This window comes from Microcaecilia unicolor, chromosome 10 (assembly GCF_901765095.1).
Source record: "Microcaecilia unicolor chromosome 10, aMicUni1.1, whole genome shotgun sequence".
NCBI classification, from domain to species: Eukaryota; Metazoa; Chordata; class Amphibia; order Gymnophiona; family Siphonopidae; genus Microcaecilia; species Microcaecilia unicolor.
The window spans coordinates 38,739,256-38,756,321 of record NC_044040.1 but is presented as its reverse complement, the minus strand read 5'-3'; positions in this window follow the sequence as shown (position 1 = coordinate 38,756,321).

The window sequence follows — 17,066 nt, the reverse complement described above, 5'->3', positions numbered from 1 at the left end:
CACCGGCAGCCGGATTCCCGCAGGGCGGATGTGCAACAGGCATACCTCCTCCCTAGCGGGGTAGTGCACCCCTGTCACCCAAGCAAACAAATCTAGCAATTCTGACCAATAGACCTGTATCTTGGGCCATGTCCACAAAATATGGAGCATATCTCCCAGCTCTGCACATCCCCTCCAAAATTGGTCAGATCCCTGACCATACATTTTCACTAGTCTCTTAGGCGTGTAGTACCAGTAATACAATACTTCATAGCTATTTTCAATCATAGAGCTGGAAATAAAAACCCGTAACATATGTTCTAGAGCTTTCTCCCATTATATGTATTCCAGGTTTATCTTTAGGTCCCTTTCCCAGCGCTTTATATAGCACAAAATAGGTGCCTCACAAGCCTTTTATGATTTAAGAACTTTGAATAAATTTGTGTCCTCAGCAAATTTGATAATCTCATACTTCCTGTTTTCATATCATTTTTAAGTATATTAAAAAGAAGGGGACGTAGCATAGATTCCTGAGGAACCCCACTATTTACCCTTCTCCATTGAGAATATTGACCATTTAACCCTATTCTCTGTTTTCTATCTTTTAACCAGTTCCCAGTTGTCAATAGAACATTGCCTCCCATCTTACAACTTTTTAATTTCCTCAGAAGTCATTCACGAGGTACTTTGTCATATGCCTTCTGATAATCCAGATACACAATATCAACTGGCTTATCTGTATCTACATGTTTATTTACCCCTTCAAAAAAATATGTAGTAGATTGGTGAAGCAAGATTTCCCTTGACTAAATCCGTATTGGTTTGTTGCTTTAATCTATGCCTATGTGTATAGTCAGTAATTTTGTTACTTACAATAGTCTTTACTATTTTGCCCAGCAAATTCAAATTCCAAAATATTTCTTGCACTTCTAAAAATTAATATAATATTTCCAGGAAATTTTGTTTATAGGTTGCTAAAATTAAGGTTTTAATAATTATTGAGCATACAAATGTAGGCATGGTTTTACAAATATATTTTATTTACAATATTTCTAACCTGGATTTTAGGTTTTACTCACTTTTCTCATGTGTGAGCTCAAAGCAAGTTACATTCAGGTACATGAGTTATTTTCCTTCTCAAATGGGCTTACAGTCTAATTAAGTTGTACCTGATGCACTGAGAGGTAGGGGTGAAGTAATTTGACTAAGGCCACAAAAAGTGTCAGTGGCTATACATATCATTGTAGCCAACTGTTCTTTGCTTTATTTGTTTAATACATTTTTTGATTTTTTTTAAATTTTTTAATGTAATATGTTTTATGAAATATTTTACATACTTTTATTGTACCACACTTTGTGAAACTTTTGAATAAGGCATATTATTAAAGCAAACTAAGTTAAAACAATTTCTACCTTCAAGCTATGTAAGCCAGAGTAAACAAAGAGGTCTTTACTAAGTTTTGTAATATTTATCAGTATTAAATTACACATATATAAACTGAGTTGTATTTTGTTTTTAGATGTTGAGTCTCCAATGAGCAGCCAGTCTCCTAGTTATTCTCCAAGAGACACTGAAAGCTGTTTCAGTTCTAGTTCTGAGATGGTAAGCTATACAGTCAATGTTCCATGTATGAATCACATATACTATAGAAAAATATAGGGGTCCTTTTAATAAGCGGCAGTAAGCCCTAATTTTTGCTTCTTGAATGTCAAAATGCACTATTGCAGAGGGCACTTAGTTCTGGCATCTGTGCGCGTTTTTTTCTGGTGCTAAAAATATTATTTTATTCTTTAGTGTTGGGGGCGTGTTTTTGGGGGGGGGGGGGGGAGAGTAGGCACGTTAGTTAAGTTAATTTGTGTAGTTTTTTTTTACTGCCATTAGATGTAATTGCTAAATAGTTAGGGAATCTCCAGTGTTTACAGGTGGAGTGCCCCACCGGGGCCTCTAACTCTACCCAGACCGGAGAGTGGTCTGATATCACCTCTGATTCCATCTGCACTTCCGAGATCTCTGAAAAAAGACTGCCCGATACAAATATATAATCCAATCTAGCCCACGAGCCATGGGTCTGGGATCTATGAGAATAGTCTCGCTCCTCTGGTCTCAGAGATCTCCATGTATCAATTAACTCTAAAGAGGTGACAAAAGATGGCAAAATCCCCCTCTTCCCTCCCCCCAGTTGTTTTGCTTTTTAAACCCAAAGGTTTCCTATGATAGCATTGTGCATATTTGAATTAGTTTTTCTATACAAGTTTTGCTTGACTTGTCAACAAGGGATGGGGCCACCAAACTAGACTGCACAGGGCACCACAATTGCTAAGACCGGCCCTGAAGGTTAATATAGCACTATATGGAGCAGGGATCCAGTGTACTGACTGGAAGAGAAAATAATATCTTGTGACTCTTATGGGTATAGAAAGGGCACTGTGGGTTAATCTAGAAAGAGGGAATGGAAATTCTGTTTACAATAGTGTGGCATCCAGGGCTCCTTAACAGGCAGATGAAGTGGACAGAGATTTAATTGAAAACATTAAAAATATAGCTATGAAAGGGAAAGTACAACTAATACTGTAGGTGATTTTAATATTCCAAATGTTGATTGAAGACATCCCTTTTGAGAGGTTGTCTAGAGGTAGGAAGATCCTAGATTCTCTGTAGGGAGAACTATTCCAGCAACTGGTAATGGAAACCACATGGGATGGGGCAATACTAGACTTAGTGTTTATGAATCAGGAGAATGTTTCTGATGTTATAGTGGGTGATCAGCTGGCACCCAGTGATCACTGGATGGCGTGGTTCAATATTAAGACAGATATGGAGAGGGTTCATTCAAAAGTGAAAGTTCCAGACTTGTTTATGTTTAATAAAAACTACCTATACCGCCTTTTCTGACAGGTCAGAGTGGTTTATGTAATAAAAACAAAAATTAACTTTGTTGAGATAAGGGAAAACATTAAGGAGTTAGCAGCTGGATGGGAGCATCTGGGAGAAGTAGAAAAGCAGTAGGCAAAACTGGAAGGAACTATTTTTAAGAGCAACCATCCTTTTTGTAAGGAAAGTAGATAAAAATAAGAGAAAAACGTCACTTTGGTTCTCAAATGTAATAATGCAAAGATGAGAAAAAAAAAGGTTAGCCTTCGTAAACTACAAGAGATCACAGGAAAAGGAAGACAGACAACCATATATGGAAGAGCCAAAAGAAGCTGGTAAAGTAATCAGGAAAGCAAAGATGCAAATGGAAGTAAAAACGGCCAATACGAGTGTGTGTGTGTGTGTGTGGGGGGGGGGGGGGGAGGGGGGGGGAGACAAGACATTTTAAAGTTATGTTGTTGATAGGAGTTAGTGCAAACGTGGCTTTGTGAAATTCAAGGGTGAAGGGAAGGAATACGTAGAAGCTGATAAGGATAAGGTGAAATTACTTAACAAATATTTCTGTTCTGTCTTTACAGATAAAGGGCCAGGAGTAGGTCAACAGAAGACAAATGGGAATGGAAGTGTGGTAGACCCTGAACAATTTTTAGAGGACTGTGTTCATGATTTGCTAGCTAAACTAAAGGTGGACAAGGTGATGGGGTTGGATGGCATACATTCAATGATACTAAGGGAAATCCTGCTGGCTCTGCTGTCTGACCTTTTCAATGGTTCTCTACAGTCAGGAGTGGTCCCACTGGACTAGAGAAGGGCAAATGTGATCCCTCTCCACAAAATCATGAGGAGGAAGTTGGTAACCTTAGGGCAGTTAGTCTGACCTCTACCGTAAGTAAATTAATGGAAATACATGGTAAATTAATGGAATAGTGAGGTTTCTGGAATCCAAGGGATTACAGGGCCTGAGGCAGCATAGTTTTACTAGAAGCAGGTTTTGTCACAGAAATCTGATTAGTTTCTTTGAACAGGTGACCAGAGAGTTGGATCAAGGGCTAGCATGAAATGTCATCTACTTAGAGTTTAGCAAATCATTTGATAGTGTTCCACCTGAACAACTTATAAATAAACTAAGTACCCTCAAGATGGGCAGTAAAGTGACTGACTAGGGTAGGAGCTGGTTGAGTGGACGGTGACAAAGGGAAGAGGTAAATGGCACTTACTCTGAGGACAAGCAGGCCCATAATTCTCACAATTGGGTAATGAGATCCTGCATTGCCTAGTCTGGAGCTTGTAACAAGTAAAAAAAAAAACCCCAGAGCTTTCTGCTGAGGTGAGAGGAAGCTGCTTTTGTGGTATCTCTTCATGTCCAGTCTGCCACCTGTCTCAACGCAGACTGCTTTTGTAGGGCCCCCTGGACCATCCAGAGTCAGACCTGACCCCGAGGTGACATGAGGATTCGACATCGTCCTCGTCAGCACCGAGGAGTCTCGATGCTGAGCTTCAGGCAAAGGCCAAGAAGTATTGGCATCAGTTGTCCCTCAACACATGGTGCCAGGAGCTCCAGGCCATAGAAGGATTCTGCACCCAAGAAGTGTCGGTGCTGAGAGGACCACTCCCCCTCCATCCAGGAAGTGCTGATGTATCAGTCCCCTTGCATCCAGGACTCAGCTCTCCGGGCCTTGCTTCCTGAGCTGCTGGATAGCCTTTTACAACAGTATGCATCGACATCGGGGGGTGCTTGTTATGGTCCCACTTGGCCAGTTGCAGCCTCTGATGCTGGTGTCACGTGCAGCTCTGGTGTTTGGTACTTCCTCGACGTTGTCTGAGGAAGCTTCGCCAGAGTTGAAGCGGGAGTCAACTCCTTAGTGCCCCTGTCAAAGACATGGCTCCTGTAAGTCAAGGCAGGCTCGGTCTCAGCCCCTCTACGAGAAGTTGCTGTCTGACACCGATGAAGAACGTTTATGGGAGTCAGAGGAGGATCCGAGGCAACTTTCAGAGAATGAATCCTATGGCATCCCCTTTGAACCCTTCCCTCCATTTGAAAGGAGAAAATCTCCTCCAGCGAACCTTTCATTTTCCTCTTATGAAGGAAATGGCTGAGGCTATTTCATTTTGTTTGGAGGTGGAGGACAAGCTCAGAGCCAAGATGTTCAAGGTCTCCTCCTAGCCCACTTGAGATCAGCCTCCATAGAGGAGATTTGCAACACGGGCTTCAGTCCACCCACTACTGTTTGGATTAGGGTACCTGACCCGACAGTCAGTTCAGACAGGCAGTTCTGCAAAATTTGTTCGGTGTGTAGAATCCAACTCCACCCTCCTAGCCCCTGTTTTATTCTGTTCCAGGCTGCACCTACACAGTATGTATATAAGGTTGATTGAACTTTTAGTCTTGGTGTTTTGCGATTCAATTATCCTAGCTTTCGTGTTGTCAGTGAGCCTGGTAGCTAGGGATTCCCAGATAAGAGAATATGAAAACCTGCTTGTCCTCGGAGCAAGCAAAGATACTTCCATTTCATCATGCTGATCAATCCATAGACTGGTGGGTTGTGTCCATCTACCAGCAGGTGGAGATAGAGAGCAAACTTTTGCCTCCCTATATGTGGTCATGTGCTGCCGGAAACTCCTCTGTATGTTCTCTATCTCAGCAGGTGGTGGTCACACACAGCAGCAGCTCTGGCTAGGCCTCCAAGCCTAATTTTTAGGTTTTGTTGAGTGCCTGGGGTTGAGGGCTCTTTTGAGCAAGTGCAAACCTGGTGGTGCCAGGTCCCTCCTTTTCTCCCCCCTCCCGCTGGCTCCGTTAAAAAAAAAAAAAATTTTGAACGTCCTTAAAGGCGTTTATTTCGACGTTTATTTAAACGTTCATTGCAGCTACTCACTGGGACACCAGGTCGTTACAGCTCGGAGCGGAAAGCAGGTAATTTTTTACCTTTTGTATAGCGGGCAGGGGATCCCTGATTTATCTCCACGTTGCATATGGCGTCGGAGGGCGAGGGCGTAAAGAGTCGCTCCCCGGATCGCTTGAGCGCTTCTAGAGGGGATGTGGGGGTCTTAAAGCCTGATTCGCCCTTGTTGTGTGACAGTTTCATGACCGAAGAATGTCCCGGTCCTTCGTCCGGCGTGGCGGTTTTTCCCGCCATAGACGCCCATCCCCCGCTCCTCGCCTCCGCCATCTTGGCCGGCCAAGCGGCTCGGACGGCTTCTTCTTGGGCCGCCCTTGAGGTTGGAGACATTAATGCCATGAACGCCCTTAATTTGGGCGACGGCACCAAAGCGGCTAAAGTTAAGCGCCGCTCTTCCCGCGCGGCTCCTTCGCGGAGTGTCGCGCCGGACGCCATTTTGGATGCGCAGCATGTCTCTCCCCCGCTCTTGCGAGCGCCGGTTGAGGGTGTGTCTAGGGCTGTTGCCCAAGCTGCAGAAGTGCACAGTCTGGGGGGTCTCCCCCGAGTTTGTTTTGCTGCTGCAACAGGCCTTCCTTATGCAAAACGCTGCCCCTGCTCCCTCGTCTGGTAAAGAGGTTGAGGTTCCCAGAGGTAAACGCCCTCGGGTTGATTCCCAGGCCTTGGAGGACTTTGTCTCCTCCGATGTAGATGAGGGCAGCGTATCTGAGTTCTCCCAACGGTCCTTTGCGGATTCCTTGGAGGAGACGGATGCCCGCTCGGATGGAGCGGATGACCCCTCTGCAGCGCGGCTCTTTAGCTCAGAGGATTTGCCCAACCTGTTAGTGCAGGCCATGGGCATTTTGAAGATTTCCTCTCCGGAGGACGTCTTTCCCTCAGCCCCTGTTGGCTCTGCCATTATGCTGGGGACGAAACGCCCGCCTAGAACCTTCCACGTGCATGATGCCATGCACACCTTAATTTCGGCTCAATGGGATGTCCCGGAAGCGAGCCTTAAAGTGGCTAGGGCTATGTCCCGCCTCTATCCTTTGCCTGAAAGTGAACTTGAGGCCTTTCTGTGGCCTACCGTGGATTCTTTAATCACTGCGGTGACTAAGAAAACGGCGTGACCAGTGGAAGGTGGCACGGCCCTAGAGGACGCCCAAGACAGAAGATTGGAGGCGGCCTTAAGGTCGTCCTTTGAGGCGGCTTCTTTAAGTTTGCAGGCCTCAGTTTGCGGCTCCTATGTGGCCAGGGCGTGCCTGACTATGGTGCAGCGGGCTTCCCCCTCGGATCTTTCCTTGAGGGCTGATTGGCCGGCCCTGGAATCGGGCTTGGCCTATTTGGCAGACTTGCTGTATGATGTCTTGAGAGCCTCAGCTAATGGCATGGCTCAGACAATCTCTGCGCGGCGGTGGCTTTGGCTGAAGCATTGGTCTGCTGACCACGCCTCTAAATCCCGCCTGGCTAGATTGCCTTTTAAAGGCAAGCTGCTCTTTGGGGTCGAGCTGGACAAGATCGTGACCGATCTCGGCATGTCTAAGGGCAAGAAGTTACCAGAGGTCAGGGCTCGGGCTACTACTCGCCCTGGTACCTCCAGAGGACGGTTGCAGGAAGCCCGTCGGTACCGCCCGGGCAGGTCGGGCTCCTCTGCCCCCTCTTCCTTCAAGAGGAACTTCTCCCCCAAGCAGCATTCCTTTCGCAGAGACCGCCGTCCCGGAGGTGCTCACTCCGGTCCTCCCCCAGGGTCTCGTACCCAATGACGGGGCCTTGGTCCACGCCCCGGTGCAGATTGGAGGACGGCTGTCCTCGTTTATGGGCGAGTGGACCACAATAACTTCAGACGCTTGGGTGCTGGAAGTCATCAGAGACGGCTACAAGCTAGAGTTCTGCCGACCCTTAAAAGATGGGTTTGTACTCTCTCCCTGCAAGTCTCCGGTCAAAGCTGTGGCAGTGCAGCAGACCTTGGACAATCTGATCCGCCTGGGGGCGGTCGTTCCGGTGCCAGAAAATCAGCTTGGCAAGGGACATTACTCCATTTTCTTTGTGATTCCAAAGAAAGGAGGTTCTGTACGGCCTATCCTCGACCTCAAGGGGTCCATTGAGCCTTGAAAGTTCGGCACTTTCGCATGGAGACCCTCCGCTCTGTTATAGCGGCAGTGAAGGCAGGAGAGTTCCTGGCATCCTTGGACAGCAAGGACGCGTACTTGCATATTCCCATCTGGCCTCCTCATCAACGCTTTCTGCGTTTTGCAGTACTGGGCCGACACTTCCAGTTCAGAGCCCTCCTGTTCGGGTTGGCTACTGCTCCGCGGACCTTCTCCAAAGTAATGGTGGTCATCGCGGCCTTCCTGAGGAAGGAAGGAGTTCAAGTCCATCCTTATCTGGACGACTGGTTGATCCAAGCCCCCTCTTATGCAGAGTGCGGCAAAGCTGTGAACCGGGTGGTTGCTCTTTTGAGCTCCCTGAGGTGGATCATCAACTGGGAGAAAAGCCAGCTGCGCCCGACTCAGTCCCTGGAGTATCTGGGAGTTCGATTCGACACCCAAGTGGGCAGAGTGTTCCTGCCAGACAATCGGATTGTCAAGTTTCAGGCTCAGGTGGACTAGTTCCTAGTAGCCTCTCCTATTCGGGCTTGGCACTATGTGCAGCTGTTGGGCTCTATGACGGCCACGATGGATGTAGTGCCCTCTTATGCAGAGTGCGGCAAAGCTGTGAACCGGGTGGTTGCTCTTTTGAGCTCCCTGAGGTGGATCATCAACTGGGAGAAAAGCCAGCTGCGCCCGACTCAGTCCCTGGAGTATCTGGGAGTTCGATTCGACACCCAAGTGGGCAGAGTGTTCCTGCCAGACAATCGGATTGTCAAGTTTCAGGCTCAGGTGGACTAGTTCCTAGTAGCCTCTCCTATTCGGGCTTGGCACTATGTGCAGCTGTTGGGCTCTATGACGGCCACGATGGATGTAGTGCCCTGGGCCAGGGCTCATATGAGACCACTACAACAATCTCTGCTGCTGCGCTGGACTCCGATGTCAGAGGATTATGCTGTGCGCCTTCCCTTGGACCCAGCAGTGCGCAAGGCGCTGAGCTGGTGGACGCAGACAGACAAGTTGTCTGCAGGAATGCCTCTGGTGACCCCGGAGTGGATTGTCGTCACGACGGACGCCTCTTTGTCGGGCTGGGGAGCCCATTGCTTGGGAAGGACAGCGCAGGGGCTCTGGTCTCCTGCAGAGGCAAAGTGGTCTATCAACCTCCTGGAACTCAGAGCCATTCGGTTGGCGCTTTTGGAGTTCATCCCGGTACTGGCGTTGAAGCCAGTACGGGTCCTGTTGGACAATGCCACGGCTGTGGTCTATGTCAACCGCCAGGGAGGTACCAAGAGCGCCCCTCTAGCCAAGGAAGCCATGAATCTATGCCAGTGGGCGGTAGCGAGCCTGGAGCAGCTGTCAGCAGCCCACATTGCCGGAGTCATGAATGTCAAGGCGGACTTTCTCAGTCGCCATACCTTGGATCCCGGAGAGTGGCAGTTATCGGCTTAGGCGTTCTTGGATATCACGAAGCGCTGGGGCCAGCCGAGCCTAGATCTGATGGCGTCATCGGCCAATTGCCAAGTGCCGCGCTTTTGCAGCAGAGGACGGGACCCTCGATCTCTGGGAGTAGATGCTCTCCTCTAACAGTGGCCAACACAAGAGCTTCTCTATGTGTTCCCGCCCTGGCCCATGTTGGGCAGGGTGCTAGACCGATTGGCAAAGCATCCGGGCCGGATAATCCTGGTGGGGCTGCCAGTGGAGCAGGGTCTGTTACATCAGGGTCCCGTGGTGATGGAGGATCCCTCCCCCTTTGGTTTTACGGCCTGGCTATTGAGCGGCAGCGTCTGAGGAAGAAGGAATTCTCAGACAAGGTCATCGCCACTATGCTGAGAGCGAGGAAGCGCTCTACTTTTACTGCTTACGCCAGGGTTTGGCGTACCTTTGCAGCGTGGTGAAGCAGGCTCATTTTCTCCATTCACTGCTCCAATTTCTTCAGTGTTGGCATTCCTGCAAGAAGGTCTGGAGAAAGGCCTGTCGCTCAGTTCCCTTAAAGTCCAGGTAGCGGCCCTGGCTTGCTTCAGGGGCCGCCTGAAGGATGCTTCCCTGGCTTCGCAGCCAGATGTGGTGCGTTTTCTCAAGGGAGTTAAGCACCTGCGCCCTCCTCTGCACTCAGTGGTGCCTGCGTGGAATTTCAACCTGGTGCTAAGAGCATTACAGAAGCCGCCTTTTGAACCCTTGTTGAGGGCATCTCTGAAAGTCCTGACGTTGAAATGGGGGCTATCACTTCAGCCAGAAGAGTTTCCGAGCTCCAGGCACTCTCATGTCGAGAGCCCTTTCTGCAGTTCACTGAGGCAGGAGTGTCTATTCGCACAGTGCCTTCCTTCCTGCCCAAGATTGTTTCTCGCTTCCATGTGGATCAGCAGCTCTGTCTCCCTTCCTTTCGTAGGGAGGACTACCCAGAGGAGTACTCTGCTCTTAAATATCTGGATGTGAGACGAGTCATCATCAGATACTTGGAAGTGACCAATGATTTCCGGAAATCGGATCATCTGTTTGTCCTGGTTGCAGGTCCTCGTAAGGGTCTGCAGGCTGCTAAGCCTACAGTGGCAAGATGGGTCAAGGAAGCCATTGCAGCGGCTTTTGTGGCCGCGGGGAAGGTGCCGCCTATACAGCTGAAGGTTCACTCCTCTAGAGCTCAGGCGGCCTCGATGGCAGAGGCCGGGTCCGTCTCCTTGGAAGACATATGCAAGGCGGCAACTTGGGCATCGGCCCATACATTCTCCAAGCATTACCGCTTGACTGTGGCTGCTCGGGCGGAGGCCCGGTTTGGAGCTTCAGTGTTGCGATCAGGGATTGCTATGTCCCGCCCTGGGTGAGTACTGCTTCGGTACATCCCACCAGTCTATGGATTGATCAGCATGATGAAATGGAAGGTAAAATTAGGTTTCATACCTGATAATTTTCTTTCCATTAATCATAGCTGATCAATCCATAGCCCCTCCCAGATATCTGTACTGTTTTTATTCTGGTTGCATTTCAGGTTCAAGTTTAGTCTTCAGTTACTTCAGGAAGACTTCGTGTTCAAGTTTTTTTCACTTGGATTCTTCAAGAGTTGAGACGAGTTTGTGTTACAGTGAGCTGCTGCATTCCTCTCCCCTCCGTTTTACGGGGCTGGATTGAGACTTAAAATTCTGCCGGCACTCCCTCCCGCTTCGTGCGGTTGTAGGGCAGCTTTGTACCCCTCCCGCTTCGGCAGTGTTAGGGTCAGTCAGCTCCTCCCGCGGTTGCGGTTGCAGGATAAGCCAGATCCCCCCGCATCGGCGGGTGTGGTGTCCCTCCCCCGCTCCGCGGGGATGAGCTGGACGGATTCCCCTCCCCCACTTGTGTGGGGATGAGCTGGGTTAATTCCCCTCCCCCGTTTCGGCGGTGGTGAGCTGGGCAGAGTGTCCCTTCGTGGGTGTAATTCTCTAAGTGCTGAGTCCTGCGGATGGAGCTTTGATATCGACATACTGAGGAGTTTCCGGCAGCACATGACCACATATAGGGAGGCAAAAGTTTGCTCTCTATCTCCACCTGCTGGTAGATGGACACAACCCACCAGTCTATGGATTGATCAGCTATGATTAATGGAAAGAAAATTATCAGGTATGAAACCTAATTTTACCTTACCTGTAGCTGGTGTTCTCCGAGGACAAGCAGGCTGCTTGTGCTCACGACTGGGTTGAGCACAGTCCACAGCAGCCCCCACCAACCGGAACAAAACTTCGCGGGCGGTCCCGCACGCAGGGCATGCCCACCGCGCATGCGCGGCCGTCTTCCCGCCCGTGCGCGACCGTTCCCGCTCAGTTTTTTTCTTTTCCGCTCTGGAGAGAGACGTGTTATCGTCTCTCTGTCAGCCCCGGAAACCGGATGAGTTTTTTTTCTCTTACGAACGCGTTCGCATACTTCTTTCTTTCCTTTCCTTTGTGTAAAAAAAAAACAAAAACGTTCGAGTCCCCTTGTCTTTAGCCGCGGGGGCACCTCGTTGCGGCCTTGTGGCCGCGCGGTCGTTTCTTTTTCGGGTGTGCTTTTTCACCGCCACCATCGACGACTTTGAGTTCGCCGACGCGATTTTTCCGTCGATGTCCTCGAAGGTCCCGAGCGGATTCAAGAAGTGTGGTCGATGCGGCCAGCAGATCTCGCAAACCGATACCCACGCTTGGTGCCTCCAGTGCCTTGGGCCGGAGCATAATACCAAGATGTGCACCTTGTGTCTCGGCTTATGGAAGCTGACACAGGTGGTGAGGCAAGTTCTTCGGGACCGTCTTTTCGGAACTTGCGCCGGCCCCTTGATGTCGACGGCCGGATCTTCGGTACCGATGTCGGCGAAATCGGCACCGACGATGGCACCGACCCCAGGAGTACAGTACAGGTACCGTCGGCCTGCCGGCGGGGGTGAGTGGCCGCGCGGGCAATTGGCCCCGGCCACTCCCTCTACCCAGGGCCATCGGGACCGAACCCTGTCAGACCCGATCCCTCAAGGCCGGGGGGGGGTGGCTCTACCTCCTCTTCGTCTCTACCGCCGAGCGCCGATGACGGGCACCGAAAGAAAACTAAGAAGCACCGTCATCGGTCACCCACGGCGCACGGGACTGCCGGCTCCAGAGACATCGGGTACTGAGAGTAGGACCCTGGACCGGTCAGTATCGAACTAGACACTGAGGGTATGTACAGTTTCAATGTTGTCCTTGTCAGCACCGAAGGACCACAATGTTGTGCACTGGGGAAGCCCAAGAAGCATAAGTATTGGTCTACCTTGACACATGGTGCTGGGAGTGCCGAGGCATCGGCATCGCTCATACCTGAGAAGTGCAAGCACCAGGAGGAGTGTTCCCCCTCCTTGAAAGAGGTGCTAGTATGCAAGACTTCCAGCAGTCAGGTCCCTGCTAGGTCCAACACTGACTCAGGCTGCCTCTCTTCCAGCTCTCCTTGCCTTTTCTTTTAATGAGTGGTTCCGAGCCATGCTCAGGGATATTCTGGTACAGATGCTGCAGTTGCAAACTGCTTAGGCATTGAGGGTGCTTGTGCCAACTGTGGATCAGCCCCAGATTCTTTCTGAGCCTCCTTTCATGCAGATGCAGAGATCCTTGATTCCGACACCTCATAGCATGTTGACCACAATGCATACAGTAACACTTTCAATGTTGGGGGGGGGGGGGGGGGGGGAGGAAGCTTTCCCGGAGTCAGAGAGTAGGGCTCAGCACTCTTTGGAGTATGGACATCGATCCACTGAGTTGAGGCAGGACAGACTCATTCAGTATTAAGCTAAAGAGGCTGACTGGAAAAAAGATTGGGAAGAATAGTTGAAACTGAATTATTATGAGACCACAGAGATAAACTGTGGCTTGATATACTTTAGCTGTAAAGCTTTGTTCTACATATTACTTATAAAGAAGGCAGAACTAAAAACAGAGAGATAGGAACATAGTAACATAGTAGATGACGGCAGAAAAAGACCTGCGCGGTCCATCCAGTCTGCCCAACAAGATAAACTCACATGTGCTACTTTTTGTGTATACCTTACCTTGATTTGCACCTGTCCTTTTCCGGGCACAGACCATATAAGTCTGCCCAGCACTATCCCCGCCTCCCAACCACCAGCCCCGCCTCCCACCACCGGTTCTGGCACAGACCGTATAAGTCTGCCCAGCACTATCCCCGCCTCCAAACTACCAGTCCCGCCTCCCACCATCGGCTTTGGCACAGACCGTATAAGTCTGCCCAGCACCATCTCCGTCTCCTGCCACCGGCTTTGCCACCCAATCTCGTCTAAGCTCCTTAGGATCCATTCCTTCTGAGCAGGATTCCTTTATGTTTATCCCACACATGTTTGAATTCCGTTACCGTTTTCGTTTCCACCTCCTCCCGCGGGAGGGCATTCCAAGCATCCACTACTCTCTCTGTGAAAAAATACTTCCTGACATTTTTCTTGAGTCTGCCCCCCTTCAATCTCATTTCATGTCCTCTAGTTCTACTGCCTTCGCATCTCCGGAAAAGGTTCGTTTGCAGATTAATACCTTTCAAATATTTGAACGTCTGTATCATATCACCCCTGTTTCTCCTTTCCTCCAGAGTATACATATTCAGGTCCGCAAGTCTCTCCTCATACGTCGAGGTGGAAAACTCCTGAAAGCAAGGGATTGTTAAAATATTGGGGGGGGGGGGGGGGGGGGGGGGGGGGTAAGAAAATTCCAAAGCTCTGAGAGAAATGGGATGGTTAAACTAAACAAAAGGTAGGGCGCAAATGAAATAATTAATATGCCCAAAAAACTAACTGGAACTGCATAGCATCTGTGGTTGTCCAGAATGGAGCTGTTTCTGTGAGATTCTAGTGTGAGCTATGGATGGATTGTTCCAGCGATACAACAGGGGCTGGAATTCAAGGGTCTGTGGAACATCTATATAGGCTAGGATTTCACACAGTCTATTTTGTTGGGTGCTCCACAACTATCTGACTTTTGAGGTGACTATTAAAGTGGCAGATACTATTGAGCCAAATTCATGTACTTTATATTCATTTTCTTCAGATTGAAAATAAGTTGGGGTGAGTCATGTTATATGTGAGTAAAAGGGTCTGTATGTTTCACTGCATTAGTTTTCTCAGCACTTTTATATTTAAGATTAGATAGAAGAGGAAAGGAGAACGACTGCAGTGTTCGGATTTTATGATTTTCTTTTATATACCCTGAAGCAACTTATTTTTACATTGCTGGTACTTAATACCAGTTTATGCATACTTAGATTATCATATTTCTATTTCCACAGTCTGAATATGAACAGCCAACAGAATTACACATGAAAGATGTGAAAGGAATTGTTAAACACAATGATAAGCTGTTTGGGGAAAAAAACTATGAAATATCTGCAATAAAAAAGGAATCACAAAGTATTTTTCACAGAAAGAATATTCCTGAAGACCACATTCACTGTCATTTCCACAATGAGCATAATTTTCTGACCACAGAGGAAGAAAATGTTACATCAACTCCACCAAAAAGTGACTCATTGGGCATATCAGTCGAAACAATGAATATTGATTGCACTGAAAAGAAAGAAAGATGTAATGCATGGACACAAACTGAGAACTGCATTCTAACAGTAAAAAAATTAGATGCAGGCATTCAATGTGATGAGCTACAAGGATGCAAATGCACAAACAATTGTACTTCTGTCTGTAGAGATGAAATGCTTACTTCAAAAGGTTCCCAGTAAGTAATATGAACAGGTTACATACCACTGGAGGGCAGAAAACTCTAGCAGATGAAACACTTGGCTTCCAAAAAGCAGGCAAGGCAACATGTATCCATATAAAGCACATTGAAACAGAATATGTTACTTTGGAAAATGCAATTGTAGAAGTGACTGCACACAAAACCGGAAAGGTACAATAGTTACATAAAATGATACGGTTTCAGGGCCATTCTATAACTGGGCACCTCTACTACTACTATTTCCTTTTAGGGCCCCTGGAGTGTAGTAGGAGCCTATTCTGTAAAGCAACCTAGGATCCTAGGTTCTGTATTATAAAATACTAGTGTAATCCAGTATAGAGGCACCTAATTTAGGCACTCACACTTATGTCAGCCACAGAGCAGGTGTGAGTGCCTAATGGGCTGATCAGAATTAAAAGCAGGCGCAGTACTTGCAGTGCCACGAGAGGTCACGGCAGCCATTTTCAAGAAGCTGCTGCTAGGGGAAGGAGCAAGGGGGGGGGGGGGTTGCTACTGCCTCCGACACCCCACTAGACCACCAGGGAAGTCAGGTAGGCCTCGTGGGGGGGGGGGGGGTGTCCTATCCTGTGACCGGGAGATGGGGCTGCTGACTGGGAGGGTCCTGCTTGCTTAAATCACTTTGAATATTAGCCCCCAAACAACTTACTACACCTCCTTTACTTGCCTAGTGATCCCCCATCACCTCAATTCCATATTCAGGTCAGTGCAGACACTGGTTTGACCCCTATCTTCTTCACACAGTTATTCTTTGCTCCTTCCTGGTCCAAGTATGCATAAGCTCCCCACACTTTCTCAGACTTCCCTAATTGCCTATTCCATATGGCCGTTCATTTGGATAGTAAATAATCTTATTCCAGGCTGCCCAACCCTTCTGCAAAACCAGTGATGTGAATGCTTTCCACTTTGCAGCCAGCATAATTTGTTACACCAAGAGGGCTTGTTGCACAGGCAGACCAAGGGCTCACCAACAGAAAAGGAAAACTGATAATCCTCCATATCTCTCTCCCATTAATTGTTGCACGATTCCCCCAACTCCTCCCCTCCTTCTGGAGCACATCTACCATATATGCTGGATTGGTCCCTCCTCCCCACACTTCCTCCAACACAAATTACTTCTTTTCTCATTCAGTGATGTGAAAAAGTCACACCCACCCACCTAATTTTCTCAACAATTGCATATATGTCATTCTGAATGTTTTCTGATCCTTATACAAAATGTAATACTGTATTAGACAAAGAGAACCTAATTAAAAACACGTTTTAAAATTATTACTTCATTTAAGGAAAAAACGTTTTTATATTATTGCAAGGGGGGGAAGGCGGCCAAAATGGATGTTTTTTTTTTTTGGATGGGTGCCCATTTTGGCCGCCTTCCCACCTTGCAATAATAAAAACGTCTTTTTTGGCAGTGCTTCACTCAGCTGAGAGACTTGGAAGTCTCTGAGCCAATCACAGCGCGCTTGGCTCGGCTAAACGCGTTTTGATTGGCTCAGGGACTTCCAGGTCTCTCAGCTGAATGAAGCACTGCCAAAAAAGACATTTTTATTATTGCCGGGGGGAATGACAGCCAAAATGGACGTTTTTTTTGATTGGGGGGAGGCCGGGGCTGGGCTGCTCTGCGCATGCTCGACCGGCCGACTGTTTAACGACGGAATAGAGAATGCAAGTGAGCTACAACGAGCAGCTCATTTGCATTCCTATTCCTTGATGCATGCCCGTTCCTTACCAATTCGCTAAGGGAATCGGTAAGGAAAGGGCTTTAACGAGTCTTTAGTGCATCTTGCCCTTAGTGGCTTCAGCTGAATTTCTGAAACTTGAAGTCCAGCATATTCAAGTCTCACGTTTGCTGTTATCTAAGGGGTAACTGGTAATAGAGAAAACATGTCACTTCTGAAACCTACTTCTTTGCAGAATTACATTAGTGAATAGTAATTGAAGATTATTAATATATATTGTGACTGGTATTAATGGCATAGCTTTATCATTTACCCCTAGAAATAAAGGTCAACAAACAAGTTGTACTTAATATTGTTTTACTGTTTAT